Source organism: Triturus cristatus, chromosome 10 (genome assembly GCF_964204655.1).
Source record: "Triturus cristatus chromosome 10, aTriCri1.1, whole genome shotgun sequence".
Taxonomy (NCBI): domain Eukaryota; kingdom Metazoa; phylum Chordata; class Amphibia; order Caudata; family Salamandridae; genus Triturus; species Triturus cristatus.
This window is the reverse complement of record NC_140593.1, coordinates 1,063,489,136-1,063,509,528: the sequence shown is the minus strand read 5'-3', so window position 1 is coordinate 1,063,509,528 and position 20,393 is coordinate 1,063,489,136. Positions and strand designations below refer to the sequence as shown.

At 45.1% G+C, this 20,393-nt stretch overlaps 1 long non-coding RNA gene across 1 annotated transcript in view; it reads right to left on the bottom strand.

Moving 5' to 3' along the window:
• Positions 1-16,888, bottom strand: part of LOC146796567 (uncharacterized) — a 152,021-nt gene extending 135,133 nt beyond the window's left edge. Inside the window, exons 1-2 of the long non-coding RNA XR_014969937.1 lie at positions 16,245-16,888; positions 2,459-2,593 (exon numbers count right to left, since the gene is read on the bottom strand). This is a non-coding gene — a long non-coding RNA (uncharacterized LOC146796567). The remainder of the gene's footprint in view (positions 1-2,458; positions 2,594-16,244) is intronic.
• Positions 16,889-20,393: the final 3,505 nt, after the last annotated feature.

The window sequence follows — 20,393 nt, the reverse complement described above, 5'->3', positions numbered from 1 at the left end:
TGAATTTACAAATGTAAACTTACTAATAAGAACATTTCACACATAGGTGGATCCCCACCACATCGGTGGAGATCTCAATATAGGAAAGTTTACAGAAAAATATTAACCCCTTGTGTGCCACGCCCTTTCCCCGCCCTGTGCCGGCCGTTGCATTAGCGGGCGGGGTTCATGACGAGCTGGACTTGTCATGGGCACAGCGCAACCGCGGCCCATGACGAGTCCAGCTCGTCATGGGCACACAAGGGGTTAAAGTGTATTATTCCTTAAAACATTATGAAAGATATTTTAATGTGAAATATAAATTTGAAATAATTTAAAATATTTATTATAAACCTAGAACAGATGGGGCATGGCCGAGCCAGCGACTAATATACTGCGGGACCGTCGCGCATTTAAACCCTCCCATCTCGCTCCAAATGCTGCCTGGTTATTCATAACTTTACGGGCTGAGGTCCAGCGAGCAACCGGCGTTCATTAGTGATGCTCGTGGGCTTAAACAACGGCCGAGACGTGCGGGTGTGGCAGGTGCACGTCCAGGCCTGGCGCGGCCCTTGGAGGCCCTGAGTCAACAGGGGTCTCGGGTGAGCCTGAGGGCGGGGCCCAGGAGGCACGCCTTGGACCTGCAGACAGATTCGGCGGCACACCTCAGCGGAGTGATGTGGTATTGAATGATGGACCGAGGGTGCGATACTGAATCCTGTCTTCAAACAATTCAAGGCCCCCAAGGAAGTGCGTGTTGAGCGGTGCGGCGCAACATTAAGTGCTAAAGTCAGGCTGAGACCGGGGATGACATACAAGGCGCCTTGACCGTTGTAAGGATGCTCCACAAATCTACTAGCACCCACTGGCCCCGAAATAACGAGCAGGAGCTTCAACTAATGGTGATAGGGGACAGGCACAGACACATCAAGAGTGACCCATTCCCACCCGCCTGATTGTGCTGGACTGCCCCTCCGAGCTGGGCCCCCGGATGCCATATTTCTACCACCAGCTCTGCTCGGCGGTGTGAACGTGGTGAGCAGATTGCGGCTGTGCCCATCTGACCTTGCTGCTGCGACAAGGGCCTACGTGGGAGCAATTTATTTGCGAGAGCTCTGCCATGTCCACTCCACACGCCATGCTGAGGGCAGCTACACATGATGGGGTGAACGGACCCCAAGCAACGCCATTTGAGCTTTAATGCTCCAAAGACTCCCAGACGGGAAGAAAACAAATGCCCATCCGAGGCTGGGGCCCCAACCCTGGAAGGCACCGCAGCCATTATGGCCGAACTAAAGGCTGGCTTTCAGGCCATCGACACTCACCTTAACGCCCTTACGTCTCGACTAGATGACATTCATGGACGTCAAGGAGACACAAGGCGGCTGGATTGGGGGGACAAAAAATCGCATATCGGCCTTGGAGGATGCGCAGCTGAATATCCATGAACGACTGGACAGAGCTGAGGCCCTATTAAAAATGGTGGCCGCCAAGGCTGAAGATTTAGAGGCACGCTCGCACTGCAATAATCGCCGCATCGCAGTAATAGCCGAGTCTACAAAAACTGGCCCCATGTCTAAATTTGTGGAGACTGTGTTGATATACCTCTTTAGAAAGGAGGCCTTCTCGGGTACTTTTGCGGTCGAAAGAGTGCACCAGTCAAAGTCCTTAACTATGAAGATAGTGATGCGGCACTGCGGCTGGCCCGGTAGCGAAGTTCGCTCTCCTACCAAGGATCAGAAATAGCTCTGTTTCCTGATTATATGCCAATGGTGCAAGAGGCGAGATGCAAATATATAGACATTAAATGCACGTTACAGAAGGCGAATGTCAAATACACAGTGCTGTATCCAGCTAGACTACGGATACAATGGGCAGCAAAACTCATGTTTTTGAAAGTCCCGATGAAGCGGGAAAATTCTGGAAGCATCATCAAAACATGAGTGCCCCTCAGAAACGTGGAGAAGACAGAGAAACTAGATCCTAACAGCCCTCAGATTCCCTGAAGACAAGACTGACCCACCACCCTGCCGCCCAAAAATGAGAAACTTTATGCCTCCACTGGTACAGCATAGGGGATGCAAAGACACCAAACTGTGGGCCAGAAATAAACTGTGAACATTTATGCAACATAAAACATTACCACCCTTGCCACTGTCTTAACTGAGGTGGGATTTAAGATAGACATCATGTTTATTTATGCATAGATGGCTTCTAAAGAGTGTTGCCTTCCCCCATTGGAAGGACTTTCCTCCTGTTTCCCCCCGCCACCCCTCTGGTCTTGTTTTTTTTTTTCGCTTTCCCTACAGGGTTTTCAATGAGATTCACCAGGTGCTCCTTTATATGCATCCGATGTGGTTGGGGGTTGGGAGTTATTGTCTGTTATGTATGTATTTGGTACAGATTAGTGCCTCTCCGCTTAAAGATCAGTGAGAAAAATGCAGCTGCACATTGTTATGGTTCATACTCTGCCACTTACATGACCCCTTCTGGTGTGTGCAGCACAGGCTTGCAGTTCTGATGTATGTCCTGGAATGTCAGAGGGCTATTGAAGCCTAGGAAGGGGCGTCAAGTTTTAGCCTATATTTCCAGGCATTCCATTCAGCTGGCATTCCTACAGGAAATAAGACAAAAAGGAGGGAGAAAGGGCTTTTAGAAGGTCCAGCATACATGCCCAGGCCAATAACAAAGAAGAGGGTGCCAGCCACAGGGTGCCCGATTTTCCCCAGCCACCCCTTTCTTCAATGGGAGCCTATGCATTCGGTCGGAACATATGCTTTCATTGAAATCAATGGGAGTCTGATCGAATCGTATCTGAAAGCATCCAGATGCATCGTAATCGGTCGGTCAGACTCTCCCAATCCGAGTCAGTGAGAAACAATTGCCAAACCGATTTGGTCGGAATGATTTCCAAACCACATTGGAATCGGGCCCATAGTAGTGAACTTACATGTTGGGAGTTCTCCCTATAGAAAATATATGAGAGATGGGTGTTAAGACTTCCACTAGTCAGTTTGTGAATTTCCGTTTGTAGTAAGTAAATAGCTCAAATATAGTTCGAATTTACATAACACAAAATGCAATTTTGAATTGTCCTGTAACTGGTAAACCAGCCAGCACTGTGAACATTCCCACTTTGAATACATGGGGGTCCAGGAATGTGAGCGGGAAGGCGGGAATGTAATTTAGCTCCCCTTCTGTAGACACTCTAGAATGATGTTAGTGGTTAGCATGGCCTAAAAATCTTTTTAAGATGGCGGCCTTCCTAAAATTCTCTATATGATCCTGTCGGCAGGAGTGACTTCTAGAGTGGCACTGGTGAAGTCCTGTCAATCAATTTATGATGGAATATTGGGAATGGCTAACATTCTTTTATATTAGTGGACAGCTTGTCTCATCAGAGTAAACAACTGGATGTTTGGGAGTAGAGCTGCCCCAGCCTTTAAAATATAGTGTGCTTTATTTCATGACTTCCCCCACTAGACATTTAATATGGTCCATGTATGCCAATGGAGATTCCTCCTCCCAATGCAGTGGTCCTACCAATTGGAAGTGGATGGAGGGTAAGGTGGCATGGGAGATTCCCTTGTGGGCCAGGAGTTCACAGTGCCTCTTGGGACCTTATCTCTATGTGTAAGCTAGGTTGCATTTGAGACGGTGACCATATTAATTAACTTGCGGAACTGTTAGAATAGTCGGGCCTCCATACGTCCCGATTCAATAGGCACTAGCAACTTTGAAATGCCCTGGGATCTCACCCTTGGGCCACCCATGTTTTGAAAATGTGGGTTGCAAGTCTATATACTTTGAATGTGAATGTTCCTGTCATATTTCTAACCCAGAGAGAGAAATGGGTGATGAACACGCGAGTCCTTGAAGATAATAAATGGCTGGAGGCAGTGCTTAATTTGTAGAATAATAACTGCAGATGCTCACAAATTTTCTTAAGAGCCACAACCACTTCCCTCGGCTCCTCCCAGTTCCTCCAGTGGCTCCACCCACATTCACCACTGGCATGGCTGAACACCAGGTGTAATACCTGATCTGAATTTCTGTGAGCGAGCCATCCTAAAAAAAAAAAGGAGATATCACCCTGCTTAAATTTGGAGAAAAAAGTTAAGCATTTATAGCACAATTTTGGCAAAAAGGTAGCTTGATGAAATAAAGCACTTGTCTATGATTACATGATTTGGGAAAGCAGGGTTGCTGTGTTTGACCCGAGGTTCTCAAGTTTCACACTGTCCCATCAAGTCAAATTGATTAGATGAGTATCTCTTTCTGACATCAAGCCTTAATGCTTTTTCCTAAATTCATATCGGATGAGATTAGAGCAGAGGTGAGAAGCAGAATCCGCATTTTATTTCTGGTGGTTTTGCATGGTGCGATCCTGGACCGAGGGCAGACAAGCATCTCTCAACACTTGAGACTACATTATACTTGTTTTCAGGCAAAGTGAGACTTGTCAGATTCACAATATGTTGAGCCCAGGGATTCAAACCGGGTTCCCCTGTGTTTCATGGTGGGCTGCCGCAGTCACTATTCACATGATCACCTCTCGTGAAAGCTCAGCTAGTTTTGTGTGGGCATGTGATTCGAGCTTTGAATAAATGAAGACCCATGTACAATTTAAGCAGACAAAGTACTTAGACCCCTTTGCCATAACAAAAGTTTAGTGAAATTTGAATTTATTCAGAAACCCGCCTATTGTGGCTCACATAGATTTTTATATTTTAAACAAAAATGGAACCTGCAGAGACAATGCAGCAAATATGTGGAATTCATATTCAGCAATACTTTCCTGCAATTAGCTAACCTCTTTGAGCCCATTTCAATCACAAAGCGCATTATTTAATTGGATGGTGGGTGATGTTTTAAAAAGCTTTTCTTTTCTTCTGGTTCTCATCACCCTATCAGCCCATCTTTTCACTTCAATAAAGTCAAATGCAACTGGAACATTAGAAACGACCTTCTCATATAGATATCTGCCATTCCTTTTGGAAAATTTCCACTAATAAATGTGGTCTGGTACCCTTGCAATTCGGTTTCCACCACCTGAGGTCAGCAGACAGTGTGAATTAGGAACAGGTGCGAAGAAAAGAAAACAGTAGAAAAATGCACACAGTCCTCTTTATCAAGGCCAAGGCAAAAACACATGCATGCACATGACGCACACATCCCTCCCTCCTCCAAGCACCAACAATTATTTGCTCCACTTACCTGATCCATGAGGGGTGATTGCTGGTCACAGTGGGTCACTGTTGAGCTAATCGGATGGGTGCTCCAATTATCTTGTCCGGCACAGGTGGGTGTCTACAGGTCAGAATGCCCTGCAGTGCTTGTTGCCTAGCTGCTCTCAGTAAAGCTGCCACACTCCTGCAGCACAACAAATAGAGTGCTTGCGGTTTATGAAGTGTGCAGAGCAACACGTGCACACCTGCAGCCGACAATGAGTGCAGGTGGTAGTGGGCCCCGACCAGGAACAAGTCAAATGCAGGATTACACTTCATTGCAAGCTGATTAAAGAAAGCAAGCTACGCACTTTTAATCTGCTCTACAAAGTTGTGGAAAGTTTGGCCTCAACTCAGCTCAGCTATGACCCCCCCTCAGCCACGATTATCCAATGGAAATGACATGTGAAGGGCAGGCGTGCACTGCTGACCTCATGAACGTGATGATGATGCACATTCAACATGACTGAACATGGGATAGCATGCAAAGACATACTAGGCAGACACCAAGGAGGACAGATACATTCATTGTTAATAATTACTGGGCCTACCGCCCAGGGGAGACAAATCTCATAGACTTGACCCCATGAAATAAGTGCCGGTGCTGAGCACCAGAAACCATTGGCACACATTTAGCACTGGCTTGGGGCAAAGCTGTTCTCATGAGAAACTGCAACATTGGGCTCAGCATCTGTGAGAGGCAGGTTGCACTTTACCTTTCCTTTCACCTTCTTCTTGAGAGAGAGATGATAACAGCAATCTCCCTCAGAAGTGTCACCACTGTCATAGGGATTCACAGAAAGGAAAGTGAATAGACATCAAGCAAAGCACCAAGAACGATGGCATAACATTGCAGAGACAACATAGAGATACTTAACAAAAGAAAAAGAAAACAAACGGCAGAAAAAAAAACCTAGATACTACACATTCCAAAAACAAAAATAAAAGCATCCTATTCATAACACGACAGTTCTAACTAGAATAGACTAGCAAAAACCCTAACTCAGAAATTCAAATTAGAACATGGCTAACAAAGACAATGGAATGAGGTATTAGATGTGAAGAATGAGTGTATAACAGATCCTCAAACGTTGATATGCTCAAACTGCAAACCTTTTTGTAGTAAACGAGTGCGGATATCTCTTCCAATGATCTAGGAAATAGAATACCACCAGCTTGTATTCACAAGACATAGATTTGCATTTTGTGTAATTTTACCATAATTATGTCTAATTTTGCTGTAATTGCACATAATTTTGCAAAAACAAATTTTGCAAATTTTGCACAACCAAGTAAGAATATCTCCTTTTACCAAAGTCATGTGTATTTTTAACAATGTTTCTAGCAGACACACAGAATCTGCAGTTCTCACTGCTCTAATCAACTGAGGAGGTCTAGGAAAGACTTGGGGTTGCAGTTTGATGGACTCATGGCAACTTTAGGGTAAAGACACAGTATCATTACCTAATTCAATGGAAGTTTTAGCATAGAAAATACTTCATATTCACAGTAAAATGTCTGTGCTATATGCACAGGAGGCCCTCCCTTAATTGCTGGGATTGTCTTAACTCCTGAGGAGGGCTTCTGTCATATCATTCTGGGTGAGCCAAAGTTCCTGGGGAAAAGTTGCTGGCAGACTGCCTGCAGTACTTGCGTTACGTTTATTGCTTTATTCGAGGTAAAAACTCATAAAAGCATGAAACATTTATAACAAATTTACAATCTCTTATAAAAATCTTTAAAATAATAAAACATCATGACATCAATGATATTAAAATTCATCAATAAAAACTAAAGTTCATGCAGTTGTTTAGCCAGTATAAACACGAAGAAACTAAATTCTCATTGACTGGGAGAGCGGGCAATGGTCTAAATTCTTTTCACCTAGCCTGCTATTGGGCAAGAGATTTCCTTCTAATGGCCCAAGCCCAACCCAGAAATTTAGCAACTGCCACAGCAATGAATGTTGAAGGACTGGTGCAGATAATCCTTAGAGCCATGTCACTCTCTCTTGTGCCTAGCTGTTTGCACATAGCCCTCAGCCAGACACGTCGGGGTACTGAATAAGCCCCACACACAAAGAGTAAGTGAGCAATGGTCTCAGTACTTGTTTTACAGACTGGGCAGGCTTGAGAACTACCCTCTGCCCATCTTCCAGTTAGTGATCTAATTGGGAGAGACCCCACTCTAAGCTGGAAATATAGCTTCCTGTCCAGGGGTTTGGTTATAGTGTCCCAATAGGGCTCAAGGAAAGGGGAAGCTTTTACTTCAAGAAATAGTCCCTCCATGGTAGAAGGATCGGCTTTGTTCCAGTCCCGATGTTCTACCATTTCCCAATACTTTGCTTTTATAATTGCTTTAGTCGGGAACTGGGCCTCCTCTGGATTCTCCCATAGCTCATTCATGCCTAGAATCCCCAGCATTCTACGCAAATCCCCCAACCAACCTATCTTATGGAACTTATCGCAGTTAATTAAGTCCAGGAAGCCCCTTGCGTAGTGAGCGAGTTCAGGGGTGACCCAGATGCGCCGCCAGTATAAAATGGGTCTTAGTCTAGCCATATCTGAAATGGCTTTCCTGCCTAACTCACAACGCAGAGGCCTCATGGGTGTACTTTTGGGGAGGCCGATGAGGTTTCGAAGAAATTTGTTCTCGGCGAGCGTTAGTGGTGCTAAATTGCCATAGCCCCAAAGCTCTGAGCCATAGAGCGCCGAGCTAATGGCTTTGGCCTCATATACTTGAAGTGCTGGCACAATAGGTTTGGTCAAAGACCTTTTATGTTCAGCACCTATAGCACCAGTGTTTTGGCGAAATTTAAGAGCCGCCATTTCTGTGTGTTTCCCACACTTTGCGTCCTTGGCTATGTGGATACCCAGATAGACAAAATCCGAAACCATTTCTACCTTTTGGCCATCCATGAGGAAGTTCCCTCTAAAGCTGGAATGGGGATTAAATGTCATGAGCTTTGTTTTAGCTACATTTACTTCTAGGCCTTGATCAATACAAAAGCCCTCAAAGATATTCAGGGCGCGCTGCAGACCGCTGGGAGTTTTGGATAGAATGAGCGTGTCGTCTGCGAATAATAGGATTGGCGTTTTCACTCCATCCAGTGTTGGAGCATCTACAGAAGCAGACCACATACGCTCCACTACTCCGTTAATGTAAAGGGAGAAGAGCATCGGGGCCATGGCACAGCCTTGGCGAACCCCCCGTTCTACCGGGAACTTGTCAGATATTTGCCCATGTCTCCCCCACTGGATCTTTGCGGAGTTTGACTCGTGCAATCTCATCGCTAGCGATAGAATTTCAAGTGGCATGCCCATCTCAGCTAAGACTTTCCATAACAGGGAGCGAGGAACTAGATCGAAAGCTGCACGTAAGTCTATGAAGGCAGCATAAAGACTGCCCTTCGCCAGCTGTACTGTCTTCCAGTGCAGTAGCATGAACCGGAAGATCTGGTCTATCGTGCTAGTCAATTTACGAAAACCTGCTTGGTAAGGAGATAGAACATTATTTTCTTCCTCCCAGGCTATGATTTTTGCCAGGGTCATTTTACCTACGACCTTCTGTACTGTGTCTATAAGGCTGATGGGCCGATAATTCCCTGGTAAAGTTTTGTCCCCTTTTTTGTATATAGGGATTATTCCTGCCCCCAGCCAGGACTTTGGTACCGGAGCCCCTTGTGCTACTGCGTTGGCCAAATTCAAAATATACTTGCCCCAGCATGATTTCTCATAGAGAAATACATCTGCAGGCACCCCGTCAGGGCCTGGAGCCTTGCCCCGTGTGACTGAATCCAAGGCCAATGCTACATCCGCGTTATTAAAAGGAGGAACTTGGAATATAGCATAGGGCACATGCCCGTTCCTGTCCTCTGGACGGCTCCTGTATTGGGGACCAAAGTAGTCCAACCAGTTGCTCTGCGAAACATGGTTGGAAGGTGGTTCTGGGAGACCCCCTCTCCCCCATTTAACAATATTCCAGAATAATCGGGAATATTTTGCGGAACTGGCAGCTTTAAGATCTTATACAAACAATACTGTGGGTCTAATGTTCAATGCGAAAAATAACACCGATATGACAGAAGTGTGAAACCTCCCAAAAAGGTTAAGTTCCCATCACCCACCAAAGGTGGTTTTTCATCATCTGGGAACTATGGACAGTACCATAAATACCAACCACTATAATGATTGTGGTGGTACCACGGTAGTCCCAGGCGTGAATGCAAACGACATTGCAGTCGGTGGGGTGATGGTTGCAGTGCAAAAAGTAATAAGAACAGTGCAGTTAAAAATGGCTAACAAGACACTATAAACTTTATTCTGGTGCTGTCTTGGCAAATAACTGTCAAGATGTCGGTCTACATGTTTCGGCTATTGGACATAAGAGTCCAAGCTCTCATCAGGACCATGTTGACGCTACTGCAAAAAATGTGTAAAAATAATAAACAAATCCAGTGATAACTAGGTTGGTAACTAATACAACCTGATTGGTCCTGTGTGTCCTGGTTGAACTGTTACAGGTAATACTTGGTAAAAGAAACCTGGTCAAAACCAAACAAGAAACATCTCTCTAAACAACAGGATCTAGGCACCATATCCGTATGCAGAAAGACTCTATTTGGATTCCCTCAAGAAATAATCGGACGTGGGTGGATAGCCCTAATGATTTCCTCACCTACATATCTGATTCAGCGCCCTAGCCAGGCTAGTGAGCCTTGAGGCGTGAACCAGTAGGGCACTTTTATATCTACATGTCCGGGTTTCATCTTTATGATTCTTTGAATTAGGAACATAATAATTGCTTTTTGTTTCTTTTTTATGTATACACCCACATGATTCTGACATATTCGATCTGGTGTTACTTTTCCAGTGGTGTCACAAGCTGTTCTCCTTTAACCGGCAAGGACGTTCAATACGGCATCTACGCATAAATTTGCGTTTGGAACTACAAATCCCAGCATTCCTTTGACACACGACATCGCATGCGGTACTTTGTACACTGCCGCTTTCCGTAGTGGTCAACACGGAAGTATGCCTGTATACGGAAGAGATATATGGACACTCCTCCTTTCCGTCAGATACCTCCCCGTCCAGCTCAGTTGTCAGAGCGGGGTACCGACGGAGAGGTAAGGGTTTCTTCCATGAGTTTCTTAACTTTTCTTAACTTTTGTTGCTGGCGATCACCTGACGCTGCGTAAACGATGTCAGGAAATTCTTCCGGGTTTCCCTACACACGAGTTAGACTTGGTCTGTTTGTGCTGTAATCATGGCAACTTGCACGGAGCATGGTAATCGCTGTTTGGCATTCTTAAATCATACCAGGCGCTCTCGTTTGTGACTGGACGTAGATGAGAGCTAGCCGATTCCTTTCGCATTTTTGCTAATTCTTGGTTTTTAAACCTTTTAACATCGGACCTTAGTACCCCAATATTGTACATAAGATATCAACACGGGCCATTCTCTCTTTTTGCTTGCAATACCACACACTGGAGCACCTAAAAAGTGATATTCCCGCTGTTTTTAAATATAGACTCTGCCTTGTCTTTACACCATGTAGTCAAGTACTTTCGTTGGTGAATTCCTATATCCCCTGTGGATTAAAATTGTTATGTCCATTGGGGTAATACTGTTGTTTGGAATCTCCATTTGTAGAGCGGTGCCTCATGTACTGAGCGGATGCCAGGAGTGGCGAGGTGCGTACCCGCAGTTTTCCGGGTAAGTGCACATACAGATTGTTGAATCAACTATCGCTATGTAATATGCTTTTGAGTATTGATATAATCTCGTTAAAACAAAATAATTCTTTTTAAACATTGTTCTGTGATTAACACTGATATTTGCACAAGATCAAGTGAGGTTTTCCCACCATCGTTTTTGTCTGATTTCTTGTTTGGTTTTGACCAGGTTTCTTTTACCAAGTATTACCTGTAACAGTTCAACCGGGACACAAAGGACCAATCAGGTTGTATTAGTTACCAACCTAGTTATCACTGGATTTGTTTATTATTTTTACACATTTTTTGCAGTAGCGTCAACATGGTCCTGATGAGAGCTTGGACTCTTATGTCCAATAGCCGAAACATGTAGACCGACATCTTGACAGTTATTTGCTAAGCTGTTGATGCACTGTTTTTAGAGTGGCACCAAGACAGCACCAGAATAAAGTTTATAGTGTCTTGTTAGCCATTTTTAACTGCACTGTTCTTATTACTTTTTGCACTGTAACCATCACCCCACCGACTGCAATGTCGTTTGCATTCACGCCTGGGACTACCGTGGTACCACCACAATCATTATAGTGGTTGGTATTTATGGTACTGTCCATAGTTCCCAGATGATGAAAAACCACCTTTGGTGGGTGATGGGAACTGAACCTTTTTGGGAGGTTTCACACTTCTTCTGTCATATCGGTGTTATTTTTCGCATTGAACATTAGACCCACAGTATTGTTTGTATATTGTATGTGGATTTGGGGATTTATACTGTTGGTGGTCTTTAAACATATCCCTTGGACCCTTCCTTCATGTGAAAGGTTTGTTGTGTATAGCTTTAAGATCTTGCCAGTGCTGCTCGTCCCATTGTTTCTTGGCTATAGATACACTGGACTTGTATTTCCGCCTTGCTTCCCTGACGGAGGCTGGGTCTTTAGACTTGATGGCCATCCCCAGAGAAGTTCTAGCTGCCCTACATGTGGCGTTATACCACCCCGCCACATGAGGACGACTTTTCTTGCCCGGGTGCGAGCGTACTGCCCTGTAGAAATGGCTCTTTAACGAGCTAAAGAATTCACAGTGCAGATTAGTAATCTCAACCATATCTGTTCTGCTCCTCGATCCCGTATTCAAAATTACTTCCATGGCAGAGGTTGTAAGATCCAGATTTGTGCTAATACTTAGTAGCACCTCGTGATTAGCCACAATTTGGGGCCACTTGACTCGCCGCATGTCGTTCGATGGAACGATCTCTGCCATCGCTTGTGTTATAATATTTTGCCCCTCCAGGTTCCCCCCCCCCACAACAAATGAGTAATACAAAGGGGGTTGTGATCACTCTCTTGTCTGCTGACCACCCTCATATCTTTCATCAAATGCCAGATCGTTAAGCTACAAATGACATAATCAATCTGGCTTTTCCAACGGCCATTATCAAATGTGTTTGCCCCTTGTCCATCACTCAGTGTCCTACCATTCAGAGCTCTGAGCCCCCTTTCGCTGCATAAGGCGTTCATCTGAATTTCTTCGACTGACCATCTACTCACAGGTTTTAAGTCCAGCTTAGGGATTCCCCATTCGGTATCTGCATCTTCTCCTGATTGCCAGTCTTCTACTGTAAGGGGCTCAAAGGTCATGTTCAAGTCACCGGCAATTAATATGTTGTTCTCGTTTGGCTGGGCACCGATCAATTGGTCGAGTGCAGCCAAAACTTGGGATTTCCCACCATTATGACCTCTTCTATACAGATTATAAATATATAGGGGTTCCCCCGAAGGGATACAAAGCCTAATCAGCTGCATGTCCTTATTGCCTGTGGGGAGCTCTGCTATCTTGTCGAAGAGTGCCTGCCGAGCCCAAATGGTTAGACCCCATTTGGTCTTCCCTTTGGGCCTTTAACGGCCGGGACAAAAAAATTAAGGAAGCCCAAGAGGAAGAGAGGCTCGCAGGCCCATGTCTCCTGAAAAATACAGACGTCGAAGTCATTTATAAACAACGCCCATTCTGGTGAGTGCATTCTGGGGCCCAAACCCGCGACATTCCACGAAACTATTCTGCCCCTGACCCTGCTGGGATCACCCCCCAGTACAGCGGTGGATAGCGGCTGGACCCCTGGGCCACTGATATTTCGCTGATCGCAACCTCCTGCTAGCTCTTTAATGGCTATTCCCAATTCATTCCTCCCACCTGGGCTGGCCACAACATCTTCTGCCAAAGGAGAACCTACCAAGCCTGGATGTTCAGCCCCCTCCACCCTACTAGATATCTTAGGGTGGTTCCTGCCCTTTGAGCCCTGTTGGACAGTTGGCAACTCTCCTGACCCGTTATGACAGGGATCGCTCGCTGCATGCTGGAAACTAGTTTGGATTGAAGTCGTGGCATGTAGTCTGCCATTGGGTAAGGATTCTGTGGTTATAAGAGGCACCTTTTGTGTGCCATCCTCGGCAGCATTTATTATGCCCCCGAAGTGCAGTCAATCTACTCCCTCCAAGCCTGATAGGACCCCGTATCGATTATAACCATGAGAGTAACGATCAATCTGCTGATGGGGAGGGTGCCTTGGATGGCCGCCTTGATATTGGAATGGTGCCCCAAAATAGTCTACCTCATATAGGGCCATATGTAGGTAGCCTAATACCGGTCGGTAACGGCCGATTTTCTGTAAATATACCGTTACCGACCGGTATTTAGGCTTTTGCTATGTAGGGGGAACATTTCAGGATTCGGTAATTTACCGAATCGGTAAAATTATCGATTCGGTAATTTTACCGATTCGGTAAATACCGAATCCTGAAATGAGATGTAGGTGACACTCAAATGAGTGATGTGTAGGGAAAATAATTCGGTATTTAGCACCAAATATATGTTGGTGCTAAATACCGAATTCATTGCAAAAAGCAATATTTTGCTGGACTGACAGTGCCATGTGGCAGACATACATGCCCTTAGGGCATGTATGTGCGCCACATGTGCACACATGCAGGAATCAGGGGTGCAACAGGGTGTCAATTTGACACCCTGCCACCCTTGAATGTGCTCCCCCCATTACCGAATCGGTATTTACCGATTCGGTAATGAGGCATACCTTCCCATTGATTCAATCAATGGGAAGGTATGCCTCATTACCGAATCGGTAAATACCGATTCGGTAATTACCGAATTTCTCCAATTCGGTAATATTTACTGAATGATTACCTACATACGAGTTACCACTTCTTAAATACCGAATCGGTAAAGTTCGGTATTTAAGAAGTGGTAACTTGTATGCTACCTACATATGGCCCTTAGAGATGGAAGCCCAGTATGGCTATGCTGAAATTGTAGCAGGGGCATGACATTAATTACAGGGGCCACTAAACCTCTTGGATAAAAATAAGTCAAATCCTGGGTGGAAATTACACTACTGCCGTTTTGGGGGAACCAGTTTGTGATGTGTCTAACTGCTCTATTGTCACGAAAATTTATTATTACAATGTCCCCTTTTATGTCCTTTGTTCTTTGACCTAACCATGGGAGACGCCTGACATATAGAATTTCGCCACTTATATTTGGTGGTAAAGGGCGATTCTGTCTGAGCCAAAATATGGTCTTATTTTTCAGTTGGTAGACAGCTTCACTTCTACCCTCCTCTAGGGGTGGCACACCAGTAGGAACCACCACATACGGAACGGCTTCCGGGGGCAGTTCTACTGAATGCCTTTTGGGTGCAATAGACCTCACCGGCTTATCCATGCCGTACAATTTTTGGAGATTTGATGTTGGAACAGTTCTCAGAGGATTTATAATTCCACCTGCTTGAGCCCCCATGCTTTTACTATTTGCATTTGGCCCTATAGTTTTAGAGGGGGTTGCTTTCAACGGTTTTGTCTTGGCTACATTGGTTGTTATTGGTTCCCTTTGAGCCATGTTATTGTGGTCCGAAGCGGGACCGGAAAGGACTAGAGATGGCTTATTTAGATCCTTGGTTGCCCCTTTATTTTCCCAAATAGCCTGTTCCAAATTATCCAGTTGAACAGCAATTCTTTTTAACTTCTCTACTAACGGAGATATGAGTGATCTAATTAACTGTTCCATGCTACCCATTAGGTCGGTAGTAGATACATCTTTCAATGGTACATAAGGAGGGGTTACTACTACAGGTATTGATGGTACATTGAGAGAGGGGCTTTGTAGGTTCCCAGAGTTAGAATGGCTAGACAACTTTTTCTGTGGGCCATTCCCCCTCTTTCTCTTTTTTTTCGGTGGTGGACCTTGGGCGTGAGAGATTTTAGTTTTTTTTTTGGTTTTTTGGACAGACTTCAATAGTGGCAACGGAGTATCCTGTGGAATCGAATTACTCGGGGAGGCAGAAACATTCATGGTCGGGGCGTTGGATTCTGCTAGACAAGGGAATCTATCCCGCAAAAGTAAAGGGATACTGTCCTTGGGGATAACCCACAATCCTCCCTTACACAATATGTGCTCGGGAGTGGCGAGATAGCTAACTGCATCGGGCCCAGAGATGAACGCTTGTTCTTAATGAATTCTACTGAGCGTCGTCTCTCTGCCTGTCACTCTTCGAGTGAAATTTCCCTGTCGATATCCGAGGTGGCCCTGATGACAAAGTTGTCGAGTGTACCTCGACTGACTCCTCCAGCCATTATAGACTTATCTCTAACAAGAGACGACATCACGATAATGGGATCTAGTCGTGGTCGGGACTAAGGGGGCCTAGTTCATGGGCCCTAGGACAATAGCAATAGTCTCTTCAAGTTCACCAATTGAACATTTATAACACAATGCCGGATAGGGTATTTATAGCTTTTTATTAGCTCCGCTAATATATTAGGAGTCCTTTCCTTCGACGCGGAAGACAGAGTCGTTTTTAAAGCGCCTCCAGGTTGTGGGGAGCCGGGGAGCCTGGGAGTTGTAGTCTCCCTCCTCACAGCGGCCACGGAGATGACAAAGGCGGCGGCGGGAGGGAGACTTGGGCAGCGACAGAGAAGCGGGGAAAGAAGGAATCACACAGGTAGGCACAGGGATTCTAGTTCAGCCCAAGACGCTTGGCAGCACCCGTTCCACCGAAGACAGAGTCGTTTTTAAAGTGCCTCCAGGCGCGGATGATGGTGTGACAGCTTCCTGTTGTGGGGAGCCGGGGAAGCGGAGAAAGAAGGAATCACACAGGTAGGCACAGGGATTCTAGTTCAGCCCAAGACGCTTGGCAGCATATATTTATCCCTTTTCTTCCTTAGTTTTAGCGCTGAGGTGCCAAAAAGTCAACAGTCAAAATATCACCAAGTCACTGAGGGCACCCCCCTCTCTTAAACTTCTCACCTTATTCTCACCTTTTTTTGGGGGGGTTTATTCAGACCGTCGCTGCCTTTTCTTCCTTTTCTCCCTCAAAGCAGAACCGGAGTCAAATAGGAGTCAATAGGAGTCAAATAGCAGGCTTCTCAGTCCTGCTTTAAACGCCTCCAAGCGTTTGCCTCAGTGCTTCCTGCTTCCTGATGACATTGCAGCAGCAGCCGAGCAGGAGAAAAAAAAAACCTCAAAGCAAGTTGAAGCAGCTCACACGCCTCCCCCTTGCTGTCCTTGATTAGCGCGATGAAAGGGACGCCTGGCGAATCTACAGCATTGCGGAGCCCCGCTGAGCCTCTATGCCTCAAGCCCTCAAAAACACCGGCTCACCGGGACCGGAACAAAAGCGGGATGCAGGACGTGGAACCAGCTCTCTCCCTTCACCCAGCAGCAGCCGCCGGTAAAACGAGCAATAATTCTTTCCTCCTCAGGTTACTCAGGTTACTCAGCGCCGTGGAGCCAAAAGCTGAGAGCCACAAGAGCCCTGCAACCCGTTCGACTGTCAACCTTCCGGATACGGGGCGGGGCCTAGCCACGGTTGTTTCACTTGCCACACAAACAATCTCATTTGCACTCAGCACTGAGGCATCGAAGAGCCGGGTCGTTCACCCGCATACCACCAATGTCAACGTGCTCTCATGGGCTCTCATGCAGTACTTACATTTAGAGTTAACCGAAAATGGTTCTGTTGTATAATAATCCTATTAAATATGGGCTTTTTCATGAAAAAGTGTGACATTGCCAATTACAGAAGGGGACCTGTGGCACAGCAGGTTAGCAAATGGCAGTGTGTTATGGACAGATGCTCTCTGCTCAACAGCATCATTTATCAGAGGAGGGGATGTCCAAGCAGACATACAAAGATCTAGGGCCCATGGTGGGACTACCTTATTATTTGCGTTCAGGAATCTGTTCCTACGAGAATGAATGGATAGGTAAATTTCCAAAGACAAACAAAGAACAAATTCACAGTGACATGGTTTATCACTTTGTCAATCTATAAAGTACCAATACATTGATGATTTAACTTTTTCTGGGCTTGAGCAATATACAAGTTCGTAGTGCAATGCCACACTTTATCCTTAGCGTGATGACCAGGATTTGTTTTTTACCTCCGAGGTGGCAGAGTCAGGGGTAGGTTGTCGTGTGACTCACGCGCTGGTGAACTTTTAGCCTGCAAAATTAGTGTCACCCATTGGGGCCATATACCTACCATAATTGGGTCGGTTTTTATTAATACCAAGGTATATTATGCACTTAGGTTTATCTTGATCAGATTGTGATTGGATATTTTTACACACACCAACACTAACCCAATCACTTAGTAGACTAGGTCTCTGGTCCTGCTGAATTGCCCTTGATCGATAACGACTTTATATAGCAAGAAACATGTTGACCCTTTTTATGCACAATTTATGAGCTGGAACGGACCATTATTTCCGCATTCAGCCATCCACTGCTTTTAACTTGGACACGAGGACCCACAAAATAAAATTGCCAGGGTTTCGCTTAGTTTATTTTAACTGACCTCTTCCAATCTACATTCTGAGCACCTACACTCACACTTCACATATTACAAAATCTCAAAAGATCTCCAGCAAAGAGCCCCCACGAGGGGCCCGTTAGGCATTGCAGTGCCAGCCCAATGTGGAGCTGCCCTATGATGAAGCATGACACCCATCTGGGTGTGTGAGGGCTCTTGCTCCTGAGCAATCAGATCCCCTGATCTGATTCCTCAGTTTACTACAGATCTTCTTCCTAAAGAAACTGCATACTCTTTTTTTCTAGACTTATTCTTGTGTGGAGCCCATATGCTGGACCCAGATGTGCTCCTAGTTCCTCTTTTTATATATGTTTTTTTTTATTCTCAGCCACATATTTCTTGTTTTCATCTGTTGCTTACTTTGCAAACACAGTGATGAGGCTCTAGAAGCTTTATCAATCAATCAAATAATCTTTATTTCGGTCGTAGACCATAAAAGATAAGCAATCCATAACAACATACAATTATACAGAAAAAAGAAATGGGAATTGCAATTCATAAACAGTAAGTACAATAAAGATTAGATTAATTGACAGTAATTCATTAAAACAGTAAAAAAAGAGATTAAAAGATTAAAATGTCATAAAAACAGTAAGAAAATAGCATCAATGAGTGTTAATTTGTTCCAGGGGATTAGACAATAAAAGGGAACTTCTCCTGCGCCACACAGCATGCCAGAAACGTGATACCGAAAAAACTATAGGTAATGCAGTGTCTGTCTTCAGGATTCTGTAGGCAACTTTACAATGTGTAGTCCCCAAATTCCTACAGAGTTGAAGAAGCCAACGTTTTCTGATAAGTTTATATGTGGGGCAAAAAAAGAGGACATGTAGGTCACTTTCACTAGAAGCTCCACAGGTTGGGCAGTCAGAAGGATTATTTATCAACCATTTTCCTGTGAATGCTCTCAGGGGCAATGTTCCATTCCTGAATTGCATATATAATTTCCTAGAGGCATTAGGCTCCATCAGATCTAAAACTGACTCTATTTTGAAGTCTTCTTTAATATTAAAGAAGTCCATGGTCAGTGAGCCTAGCTTGTTATTGGTTAGCATCATGTTTTTGTTATTTAACCAAAAGGCGTTTGCCAATTCAGCTCTAGAGAGTATAGGGGCGTTTATTTCAGGATGGTGCCATAGAGCAGGAAAGCCTAATCTGAAAAGCTCTCTCTTTATATAAAGTAACCACGGTATATTGTCTATACCACGGGGGTCAATAGCGATTTTAAGTCATTTTGATAGTCCTCTAACTCTGGAGTTGCCCACAGCCTGCGCCAATACAATAGTGGCCTTAAAGCAATTTCGTCTTCAATATACCTCACTCCCAAGTCCATTCTGAGTGGTATAAGGGGAGTGCTGGATGCTAAGGACAATAGCGACCTTAAGAACTGGTTCTCAGATCTGCCAATGTCTCTGGTTAGACAGTGCCCCCATAGTTCAACCCCATACAGAGATGCAGCCCGTGCTTGTACTTTATATATCTCAATGATGGGGGCTATCGGTTTTGAGATGGAAGCTCTGTATAGTTTAAGGATCCCACCGCAAGTCTGCGTGAGTCGTAATTTAGCTTTTGATAGCTGGGGACCCCATTCCATCCTATCCGAAAGGGTGACACCGAGATATTCAAAGACTGAAACCCTATCCAGAGTAACACCATTTAGAGTAGGGTTAGGACCATTTTTTTTGGGCGGGTTGCATATCATGAATTTTGTTTTTGAGGAGTTAACCTCAAGGCCTCTCTGGGAACAAAATTCAGAGAAACTATCGAGGGCACGTTGAATCCCCATAGGGGATTTAGACACCAGAAGGGTATCATCAGCAAACATTAGTGCGACCACCTGCTCGTTGTTAAGTTTGGGGGCATCGATGTCCTTGACTCCCCTCAGGTGGGACACTAATGCATTGGTGTAGAGAGAAAATAGGGTTGGGGCCAGGACACATCCCTGTCTAACTCCACGGTTAACAGGGAACTTTGGGGTCAGATTGCCCCACTTACCGCACCTAACTTGGGCAAAATTATCATTATGGAGCCGTTTTATAATCCCCAAAAGGCAGGCAGGCATCCCCATCTCAGCCAGAACCGCCCACAAAGTTTGCCGAGGGACTAAGTCAAAAGCTGCTTTGAGATCGACGAAGATAAGGTAGAGGCTGCCACCCTCTACCCTCACGGTTTTCCAATAAAGAAGTTGTAGTCGGAAAAGTTGGTCCACCGTGGATGTCTTCTCTCTAAAGCCAGCCTGGTAAGGAGTTAGTATTCGTTTTTCATCCATCCAGGCTTGCACTCGATCTAGGATAATACGTGCAAAGAGCTTCTGACTAACGTCGATTAGGCTAATTGGGCGGTAGTTACTGGGCAAGAGAGGGGAGCCCTTTTTAAATACAGGGACTATCTCGGCACCAGCCCAGGTATTCGGAATGGGGGCACCATGGAGGATGGCATTGAAGAGTAAACAGAGATATGGTATCCAGACCTCTGGTTTATGCCTGTATAGGTCCCCTGGAATCTTGTCAAGGCCTGGTGCCTTGCCTACTGGAAGTCTATTTACAGCCTTTTCTACCTCCCTGGAGGATATACTATCGATAACTTCATTAAT